This window comes from Gorilla gorilla, chromosome 8 (assembly GCF_029281585.2).
Source record: "Gorilla gorilla gorilla isolate KB3781 chromosome 8, NHGRI_mGorGor1-v2.1_pri, whole genome shotgun sequence".
Lineage (NCBI taxonomy): Eukaryota > Metazoa > Chordata > Mammalia > Primates > Hominidae > Gorilla > Gorilla gorilla.
Genome location: NC_073232.2, coordinates 27,710,345 through 27,718,194, shown reverse-complemented (window position 1 = coordinate 27,718,194; position 7,850 = coordinate 27,710,345).

The window sequence follows — 7,850 nt, the reverse complement described above, 5'->3', positions numbered from 1 at the left end:
TACACCACTACACTCCAGCCTGAGCAACAAGGGCAAAACTCTGTCTCAAGAAAAAAAAAAAAAAGAATTTCAAAGACAATAGAGTAATTAACTGCATACCCCCGTGGTAGATCACCTAAGAATATTATCGTCCTTTTTCTAAAGATGAAAAGGATGATACATAACTAAAAAATGAATAAATATTAATAAATTTTTGATGACTTCAAACTATAGCTAAGATTTTCTTCAAGCAGTGAGAATACTAAAAGAGTTCCATGAGGGACACACTAGTCAAGTATTATGCTTAAGGGAAGTGATCAAATGAAATTTGCTTTAAAAACTATTCTTTAATTAAATGGCAGTTTCATCAATCCCCAGAAGCAAAGCATATTTTGAATATCTAAATGGTAGAAAAAAATTGCTTATTTGTGGGGAAGGAAGTTAGGGGATTCACAAAGTACTCAATTGCAAGCATTGTGATTTATAACCTCAGAAATTTTCTCTTTGGGGATGTATAATATTTTTATTTTTTTAAAAAATGGCAATTGTTTCTTAAAAGACTAGCTCTTTAAAACTATAAGGAATACTGAATTTTATGTAAGTAGGTAATAATTATTTCCTTCACATCACTGTCTTCCCAAATAGCTACAACTATTAAGCTTTCCCATCTTTACATACTTCCAATTTTTCTTCCTGCTTAATTCTTTTTAATATGTTAAAAATATTACCCTGACTATTAAACTGAAAAATTTGTCGGGAATTAATACAAAGAGTAAACTAGCACTGACAGAATGTTGATAATAAAAGAAATGTTATTTAGAGGAATTACCTATTTACATACACAGAAAGACACAAAAAAATGAGGAACTAACAAATACCGATGAAAGACAAAATTAATTCAACAAAATAAAAAATAAACACATAAAAATTAAACAAGAAAAACTATGGCTATATCTGAACAATAAGACCAAGCACTAGTATATAGTTATAGATATCATAGATATTATTATAATTTACTAAAATTATAAAATTGGACCCAAGTTAAGCCCAAGTTGCTGATGGCCAACAAATCCTCCAAAGGAGTGATAATTAAATCTTTAATTTCCATATGTGTCTTGGATCTTCATACAAGGGCCACTGTGTTGTACAGTAGGTGACAACTTCAATTGCCTCCCTAAAATAAACACAAGAATGTGTTGCATTACAAAAATATATGTATCCGACAATGAAATTAACTGGAGGGGCAGATGCAAAAGAAATTTAAAAGGAATTTGGGGAACAAACCAAATCAAGCTAGGCACGATGGCTCATGCCTGTAATCTCAGCACTTTGGGAGGCTGAGGCAGGTGGATCACTTGAGGTCAGGAGTTCAAGACCAGCCTGGCCAACATCATGAAACCCCATCTCTACTAAAAATACAAAAATTAGCTGGGCGTAGTGGTGGGTACCTGTAATCCCAGCTACTTTGGCGGCTGAGGCAGGAGACTCCCTTGAACCCAGGGGGCAGACATTGCAGTGTGAGCAGAGATCATGCCACTGCACTCCAACCTGGGTGATGGAGTGAGGCTCTGTCTCAAAAAAAAAAAAAAATCAGTATGGACTACTGCATAGCTTTTCTATGTTCTGGTTTATTTCACAGAAAATAATGGGCTGCTTCAAATAGAAATCATGTTTCAGTGGTGCTTAGAAAAATACTAAAAATACAAGGATCTTGACCAGGTGCAGTGGCTCATGCCTATAATCCCAGCACTTTGGGAGGCAGAGGAAGGAGGATCACCTGAGGTCAGGAGTTCGAGACAAGCCTGGCCAACATGGTGAAACCCTGTCTTTACTAATAATAAAAAAATTAACTGGGTGTGGTGGCACTTGCCTGTAGTCCCAACTACTGGGGAGGCTGAGGCACAAGAATCGTTTGAACCCTGCAGGCAGAGGTTGCAGTGAGCCAAGATCTCACCACTGCACTCCAGCCTGGGTAACAAAGTGAGACTCTGTCAGAGGGGAAAGGAGGGGAGGGGAGGGGAGAATTCACTGTTTGTGCGCTGCCTTCAAGTTAACACCTGTCTTCACTGTGCTGTCTATGGTTGCAAATTACTTGGAGATGGGAACTCTGCTATTTTAATTGTGTACAGTGGCTAGGGGAGGGAAGGGGAGGAGACTTGAGAATTCACTGTTTGTGTACAGCCTTCAAGTTAACACCTGTCTTCACTGTGCTGTCTATGGTTGCAAATTCCTTGGAGATGGGAACTCATTTTAATTGCGTACAATGCCTAGCATGGCATCTTGCAGAAACAGAGATTTTCAAATGGCAAAAAACATTCACTCTTCTACAAAGGTTCTCTGACAAAAGGGTGATAGACTGCTGCCTCTAAGCTGCAGAGGTTCCTTTCCTCATTGTTCACAGCTCTGTGGATTGCATGATGTTCCTTGATTGTCATCCACTGGGAGTAAATGGAAGAAAGAAAGAAAGACCTTGAAATTAGCATTTCTCAGTGCAGACCTTTAGAAACTGCCACTAAATTTTCTAACCACCAGCTGTATTATACAGCTTTAAGCATAAGTTGTAGAGTCTTACAATCCTTGCCCCACAAATTAAATAAATTTGAGCTGCAGATAAATAAATAAATCTGCAGAGTTGACCCAAAAATAGTAAAGCTCATTTTTTAGTACCTATGTAATAGTCATCATACATATTATACTTAATAGAAATGCATTACAACTCGGTTGGGTAGATAATATTCAACTCATTCTAGCTTTGAGCTATTGAATATTTGTAAAATACTTTTTCTGGTGTGGACATAGCCAGTGAAGAGTACAGCCACACTCAAACCTCAAAACTGTGTTCATTCTACAATATCCAATATTGTTCTCTATCTTCCATATTATTTTTTGTTCAGAAATTTAAAGCAATGTTTATTAAATTAATGGATACTTTTTAAAATTAGAGCCTGATATAAGTCCATGCTCCTTTCACAATTCAACACTGCTCTAAAGTTTCCAGTTGATATTCTGTTTAGAAATTTGAAGTAGTGCTTATAAAATAATCCTTTTTCACAACTATAGCATGACATAAAATTATGCATCTAAAATATGAATGCAGAAATAACAAACTTTAGAATGCATTGGAAAAGGTGACAATTTAGAGATATTTTATCCAAAAAAAGAATCTCTTCTAGAACAATACACAATGAGATGTAAATTCAAGGTCTCCTTCTTCTTAATAAACATTAAACAACAGTCACATTTAGGACACTGATATCAGTAATAAAAATAATACAGAGATATAAATTATTTCATTTAAAATATTTATATAAATATTTCTGGACTAAAAATAAGCACCGAAATGTGAATGCGTATTTCATTGACATATTTGTTTTTGTGTGTCTGTGTGATCAATTGTATAAGCTAGAAGTACAGTAATTTACCTTAGAGATTTGGAAAACCGCTAAAACTGGCATAAATAAGCATAAGACAGGATGTGTTCAATGCACATTAGGAATGCTAGTGTTCAAACCTGGCTAACATCACCACAGGATCTGAAATTCAAAGGTGTTAAAGTAAAATGGATCATAAAGCCAAACTAGGTATCAAATTCCAAAATATTAAGAATAACTGGGCTATTGAATACAGGCTTAACATTGATATGAGTTGAATAATAATAAAGTTAAAGCTTTTGATCTGTAAGATCTGTCATTTCTGAAATATTATTTCACCAATCTAGACAAAAGAAATGAATTGTTTGTTTTCCTTCCAATATCACAACTGTCTCAAAAGGTTCTCTTTACAGCTACCAAATTTTGCTTTTTATAATTCTGAGATCATTTTGAAATGCAGACACATTTTCTAAAGTGAATTGTTAAGAAATAATGGACTCTTAACAATGTAATCTCCTGTTCAATTTAAAATGTTTTAGGTCTCATTGCAATCTCATTGTAAATGAGCCTCAGATTATACAATACCATCAAAGCAAAATGTGTCCAGGATTTTCTCATGTGTTTTGTGTTTATAAACTTTTTTTCAGCCTGTAGAAACTATTTTAGACCTTGAGCTTTGCAGTGACTAAGGAACTGTTAAATAAATAATTTAAATATTAATAGATATATCATAATACAGCTTTTAAATGGAGCGATATGTACCATGCAATTCTATTTTCTGATTGTACAGACCAGGTTTCATAACTAATCCTCCAACCAAAAACAAGTTAAAATGCCAAGTGAAGTATATTTTTAATCTTTTTAAATGTCTATAGCTAGCTAGCAAGAAAAGAAAGGAATATTTAGATGTCAAAAATTAAGTGAGGAAAGAAACGCAACAAGGTAAGAAGAGAATTTAAAACAGATCATTCCTTAAAGAAAGTCAATTCTTAAATTTGGTAATTTTAAGTTTTGGAATTTTTCATGACTTTAAAGGCACAGGAACAGATAACAACGCCCAAAGCATGTCCAATGAAGGAGTTTAATAGAATGAGAAAGGAAAAAGAATGATATAGGAAATATTTGAAGGAATAATGACTTCAAGTTCCTAAAATCTCTGGAAGATCCCTCTCCACAAATTCAGAATCCTCACAAATATCAAGCAAGATTAAAGAGAGAAATATACATCATAATGAAACTTCCAAAAAACAATGAAAAAGAGAAATCCTAAATAAAGCAAGAGAAAAAATAGACATCACATGCAAAGGAATCATAATGAGACTGACAGCCAATTTATCCTGTGCAACAGTGGAAACCAGAAGAAAGTGGAATTATATGCATACTGAGACAAACTAGGTGTAAGAGTTCTAAACCTAATGAAAAAAATTAATCAAATTTATTAAGGTATATCTAAAATAAGCTGTATGAATGTGTGCAATTCAGTGAGCTTCAACAGATTATTATGACCATGAAACCAATGCCACAACAAAAATACAGACTATTTTATCACCCCAAAAGCTACCTCAAGTGCTTTTACATTACCTACCACTGGTACCAGACAATTGCTGCGATATATTTTTTATAGTATAGCATTTTCTGCACTTTTTTACATGAATGGCATCACACAATATCCATTTCTTGTGTCTTGATCCTTTTACTTAGAATAATTCTGAGGTCGATGCATGCTGTATTATGAATCAGCAGTTCATTCTTTATTTCGGAGTACTATTCAGTTGTAAAGATATACCACATTTCACTTATCCATTCACAGATATTTAGGTTGTGTCCACTTTTTGGCTATTGGGCATAAAGCAGTTATTAACATTCATCTTTGTGTAGATCCATGTTTTCATTTTATACCTAGAACAAAATGCCTGGATCATATGGTAGGCATATGTGTACTTCTTAAAATGTGACAATCTTCCAAAGTAATTTGAAGTATAGGAGAATTCCAGTTGCTTCAAATTCTCACCAATATTTGTATTCCCAGAAATTTTACCATAAGCATTCTAATTATATGTAGTGTTATCTTATTGTGATTTGGACTTTTATTTTCCTGATATGTCAAGCACGTTTTCATGTCTTATTGATCATTGTTTCCTAAAGTATCTGTCCAAATTTTTTGCCCATTTTCAAATTTGATAGTTTGTCTTCTTATTTTTTAATTAGAAGAGTGTTGGCCAGGCATGGTGGCTCACACCTATAATCCCAGCACTTTGGGCAGATCACCTGAGGTCGGGAATTCCAGACCAGCCTGAACAACGTGGAGAAACCCCATCTCTACTAAAAATACAAAATTAGCCGGGCATGGTGGCGCATGCCTCCCAGCTATTCGGGAGGCTAAGGCAGGATAATCGCTTTAATCCGGGAGGTGGAGGTTGTGGTGAGCCAAGATGGCATTATTGCACTCCAGCCTGGGCAACAAGAGTGAAACTCCATCTCAAAAAAATAATAATAATAAGATCTGATTTATCGAATTTTTTATTTTATGAGTCATGCTTTTTGTGTAATAACTAACAAAATTTCCTACTCAAAGTTGCCAAAAGATTTTAACCCATGTTTCCATCTAAAGTCTTACTTTTTTAACTTTCCCATTTACGTCTATACTTCATCTCAAGTTAATTTTTGTATGTAATGGAAGGGAAGGGTTGATGTTTATTTTTTTTCCATATAGACATTCATTTGCTTCAGCACCATTGTTGAAAAGACATTTCTTTCCCCATGAAATTGCTTTAGCATCCTGTAGAAAATTATTTAGTAGGTATAGGTATGAGTTTATTTCTCGATTTCCCATTCTGTTCCATTGATCTATATATTAACTCCTTCACTAAAATCATACGGTGGATGAAATACACAAAAATCATAAAATGATAAAGAGTATTCCAAATATATTAATTTAAAAAATTATGGAGCAAATGTTCTCATTTAAGAAAGAAGAAAGTTATAAACTGTGTTTTCTAAATCCAGCTATATTTTGTTTATAGACAATATATACCTGTAACATAAAGATATACAGTATGAAAGAAGAAAAACTGTTATGTATATGCCAAGCAAATACTGAGGAAAGCTTGTATAATTCCATTAACAGTAAACAATTTGTTTATAAATGAAGAACACTGATAGAAATAAATCAATTCATAGTGATAAAAGGTTCAATACACATGGACAACTATCAGTCCCCAAATTATAAGCAACTAATAACATAAGTTCAATGAATACAAAGCAAAAAATTATGTAAACACAGCAAGAAAAAAACACTCTCAACAGAATATTTTAATATACCTCTTCCATTAATCAACATATAAATCAGACATCTTGTTACAGTCTAGCCCAAATGAAAGTGCAAAAGTGTTCCTAAAACCCAAAGATCAAAAAAAAATACCACTGCAAATGCCACATCCACAGATATCTGAAGCTCTCCAACCTTATGGATGAATCACCTCATTATCCTCTTACCAAAAATTCCAACCTTTTAATATGCCTTAACAGGTAAGGAAGTGCTTGTTCCTGTTTGATTCAGGCTAAGTAATACAAAGTGCTATAACAAACAAACCTAATAAATTTCAGTTGGCTTAACAAAATAAAGGTTTTTTTTTAATTCATTTTACAATCCAATTGAATGACCACCAACTGATATGGTCACACAGTGACCCAGGTCACTTCCACCTGGAGGTTCCACTATACCATAGAACCTTAACTAAAGAACCTCATAGAACCTCGTGGTTCCACCACGCCATAGAACCTCAACTAAAGAACCTCATAGAACCTCATGGCTCCACCATGCCACGGAACCTCAACTAAGGAATCTCATAGAACCTCACGGTTCCACCATGCCATAGAACCTCAACTAAAGAACCTCATAGAACCTCATGGTTCCACCATGCCATAGAACCTCAACTGTAGAACTTCATGATTCCACCATGCCATAGAACCTCAATTATAGAAGCTCATGCTTCCACGATGCCATATAACCTCAATTATAGACCCTCATCATTCCACACTGCCATAGAACCTCAACTATAGAACCTCATGCTTTCACCATGTCATAGGACCTCAACTAGAGAACTTCATGTTTCCACCATGCCACAGAACCTCAACTATAGAAATTCATGGTTCCACAATGCCATAGAACTTCAATTACAGAACCTCATGATTCCACTATGCCATAAACCTCAACTATAGAACCTCATGATTCCACCATGCCATAGAACCTCAACTATAGAACCTCATGGTTCTACAATGCCATAAACCTCAACTATAGAACCTCGTGGTTCTACAATGACATAGAACCTCATGGTTTCATCCTGCCATAGAACCTCATGGTTGCACCCTGCCATAGAACCTCAACCTCACAGAATCTCTTGCTGGATCTTGTACATCTATCTAGAATCTGTGGGAAGTGAAAGAATGGCGGTTCGCAGGAGGTTTTAATGGATCAGTATTGGAAGGGAACACATAACT